The sequence below is a fragment of the Cajanus cajan genome, chromosome 1 (assembly GCF_000230855.2).
Source record: "Cajanus cajan strain Asha chromosome 1, NIPB_CcT2T_4, whole genome shotgun sequence".
NCBI classification, from domain to species: domain Eukaryota; kingdom Viridiplantae; phylum Streptophyta; class Magnoliopsida; order Fabales; family Fabaceae; genus Cajanus; species Cajanus cajan.
Genome location: NC_138517.1, coordinates 25,870,704 through 25,874,736, shown reverse-complemented (window position 1 = coordinate 25,874,736; position 4,033 = coordinate 25,870,704).

Here is a 4,033-nt window from a genome sequence, read left to right as displayed (position 1 = left end):
GGGCCCACTTTCCGATTTTGTCCTTTTGAGCTGGTAGCAATTTCTTCATCACCAGCTCTCCCTCATGGTAGATTCGAGGATGGACTTTCTTGTCAAAAGCCTTTTTGATCTTCCTTTGGTAGGCTTGACCATGGCATATGGCGTTCAGTCGTTTTTCTTCGATAAGGTTCAATTGGTCATATCGACTTTGAACCCATTCTGCCTCGGAAAGTTTTGCTTCCATGATTACTCTCAGAGAAGGTACCTCGACTTCAACCGGCAGAACTGCTTCCATTCCATAAACAAGGGAGAATGGAGTAGCTCCTGTGGATGTACGTACTGAAGTCCTATAACCATGGAGAGCGAAGGGTAGCATCTCATGCCAGTCTTTGAATGAGACAACCATCTTTTGTACTATCTTCTTGATATTCTTATTGGCTGCCTCGACTGCCCCATTCATCTTTGGTCGATATGGGGAAGAGTTGTGGTGCTGAATTTTGAACTCTTTGCACAGTTCTTCCACCATCTTATTGTTCAAATTGGATCCATTATCAGTGATGATTTTGTCGGGAATACCGTATCTGCATATGATATTCTTTCTGATGAAGGATGTTACCACCTTTCGGGTCACATGAGCATACGATGCCGCTTCTACCCATTTGGTGAAATAGTCAATGGCCACAAGGATGAACCTATGTCCATTGGACGCCTTTGGCTCGATGGGTCCAATAACATCCATGCCCCACATTGCGAATGGCCATGGTGAAGCCAACACATTGAGTGGCGTTGGTGGGACATGAATGTTGTCGGCGTATGCTTGACACTTGTGGCATTTCCGGACGTATTGGTAACAATCCCTTTCAATGGTCGACCAATAATATCCTGCTCTGAGGATTTTCTTAGCCATTGCAGGCCCGGGAATATGGGTACCGAAAACCCCCTCGTGTATTTCTTTGATTACATTTTGAGCTTCGACTTGGTCTATGCACCTCAACAAGACCGAGTCATAATTCTTTTTGTAGAGGGTTTCTCCAATCAACAGAAATCCCATGGCCCTTCTTCGAATATGCTTTTTATCATTATCGCTAGCCATATCAGGATATTCCCCTTTTGACAGATATTGTTTGATGTCATGGAACCATGGATGATCGTCAACAGCTTCATCTATCAGTAGGCAGAACGCTTGCTTATCGTGCCGCCGGATATTGATGATGGGCATTTCATGCTCCTTATCCAAGGCGAACATCGATGATAGTGTGGCAAGGGCGTCAGCGAACTGATTTTCCTCCCTTGGGATATATTCAAAGACGACATTTTGAAAGAATTGTATCAGGTCTTTGATATGCTCAACATATGGTATCAGCTTAGGATTTCGGACTTCCCATTCACCTCGCAGTTGGTGGATGACTAAAGCCGAATCTCCAAATACTTTGAGCTTTAGGATACCATTGTTGATTGCTGCTTGGATTCCTAACGCGCAAGCCTCGTATTCGGCCATGTTATTTGTACAGTCGAAGTTGAGTCTTGCCGTTAAGGGGATATGCTTTCCTTGTGGGGAGATTAATACTGTTCCAATCCCCTGTCCAAGCATGTTGGAGGCTCCATCAAAATACATGGTCCACGTATCATCCTTAGGATCTTCATGTTGTAAATGCATTATATCCTCATCGGGGAAATCATCCTGAAAGGATTGATAGTCATTGGTCGGCCCGTGTGCTAGGTAATCAGCTAGGGTACTACCCTTGATGGCCTTTTGTGTGACATGTATGATGTCAAATTCTGATAATTGCACTTGCCATCGGGCAATCTTCCCAGTGATTATAGGTTTGTCGAACACGTACTTAATTGGGTCCATTTTGGAAACCAACCAAGTAGTATGCCTAATCATATACTGCCTGAGCCGTTGTGTTGCCCATGCTAACGCGCAGCACGTTTTTTCTAGCGGCGTATAGCGGGTTTCGTAATCAAGAAATTTCTTGCTCAGGTAGTAGATGGCTTGTTCTTTCTTTCCTGTTTCATCTTGTTGTCCCAGCACAGCTCCCATGGACTCATCAAGCACCGTCAAGTAGAGGATTAATGGTCTTCCCTCGACAGGTGGCACCAATACCGGTGGATTGGCCAAGCACTGTTTGATCTTATCAAAAGCTTGTTGACAATTTTCATTCCAAACTTCGGAATGATTCTTGCGCAACAGCTTGAATATTGGTTTGCACGTGTCAGTCAACTGTGCGATGAACCTTGCGACGTAGTTCACCCTGCCGAGGAATCCTCTAATTTCCTTCTCAGTTTTAGGAGGAGGCATTTCCATTATTGCCTTTACTTTATCGGGGTCCACCTCTATGCCTTTTTCACTGACGATGAACCCGAGAAGCTTACCCGACCGAACTCCGAAAGTACACTTAGCCGGGTTTAGCTTAAGCTGATACTTACGAAGCCGATTGAATAATTTTCTCAAATATTGGATGTGGTTCATCTCGTCTTTTGACTTTGCGATCATGTCATCCACGTATACTTCAATTTCTTTGTGGATCATATCGTGGAATAGCGTCACCATCGCTCGTTGGTAGGTGGCACTCACATTTTTAAGTCCAAAAGGCATCACCCTGTAGCAGAAAGTGCCCCAGGGTGTAATGAAAGAAGTTTTCTCGCGGTCTTCTATATTCATCTTGATTTGATTATACCCCGAGTATCCATCCATAAAGGAATAGAGTGTGTTTGTGGCGGTGTGATCCACAAGTGTATCGATGTGGGGCAAGGGAAAATCGTCCTTTGGACTGGCACGATTCAAATCCCTATAATCAACACACACTCTAACCTTCCCATTCTTTTTGATGACTGGCACAATGTTAGCCAGCCATTCGGGATACTGGGATACAACCAAGAATCCCGCGTCCAATTGTTTTTCTACCTCCTCCTTAATCTTTAAGGACCATTCGGGCTTGATTCGTCGAAGCTTTTGCTTAATGGGTCGAAACCCCTCTTTTAAGGGCAACTTGTGTTCGACGATGTTGGAGTCCAAACCGGGCATATCATGGTACGACCATGCAAATACGTCCTTGTATTCCCTCAACAATTGAATCAATTGCGTTTTTATTCCATCACTGATATGGGTCCCAATGTTGACCTCTTTCAATTCTTGACCTTGCCCTAAATTCACGGTCTCCAATTCTTCTTGATACGGTTGGAGTAGACGAGCTTCTTGATCTAGCAGTCTTTGCAGATCCGGAGAGATGGTCTCCTCATCACTGTCCAACTCAACCCATTCACCTTCGGCTTTCGGATCCCGATCGGAGCGAACAATCACAGACATAATTATTTATTGGTTCTGTTTAGGTTTAGAATGATTAATATTAATGAGAGAGAGAGAATAGAACAAAATGAGATAATAATGTGTGAAAAATGCCTCTTTATTGATATATGTATGTAAAACTGTACAAAACCCTTTATTTACATGAAAAGGTCCTCATGATCTCGGGTACTGATCATGAGTCCCTAAAAGAAAAAATGTGGAGGGGCCCTATCATGGCTTGCCCTTCTCTCTACTCCTGCTGCGGTAGAGGATTCTTGCTCACGTCGGGCGCCGTCGAATCGAAAGTGACCCACCCAGCATCGATAAGGTCTTGGACCTTATACTTGAGAGCTCTGCAGTTCTCTGTTGAATGCCCCGGTGCCCCCGAATGGTATAGACATTTGTCTTGTGGATTGTACCAATCGGGGTAAGGTGGATTCACTTTCTTTGGTGGAATGTAAGCTATAAGACGCGCCTCCACTAGCTTCGGCAGTAGATCGCTATAAGTGGTCGGAAGTTTATCAAACTTCTTCACAGAGTTGTTTTGCGATTTGCCTGACTTCGAAGCGGAAGAAGATGGAGAAATGGTTACAGCGTTGACTCCTCCTTCTTTCTTCTTCCCGAAGGCCTTCTTAGCTTCATATGGTTGGGAAGGATTAGCCAGCTTCCCACTTTTAAGTCCTTGTTCCACCCTTTCTCCAATGGTGATGATGTCCGAGAAGAGTGTCGTTGTGTTCCCTATCATTTTATCGTAATAGGGACCAG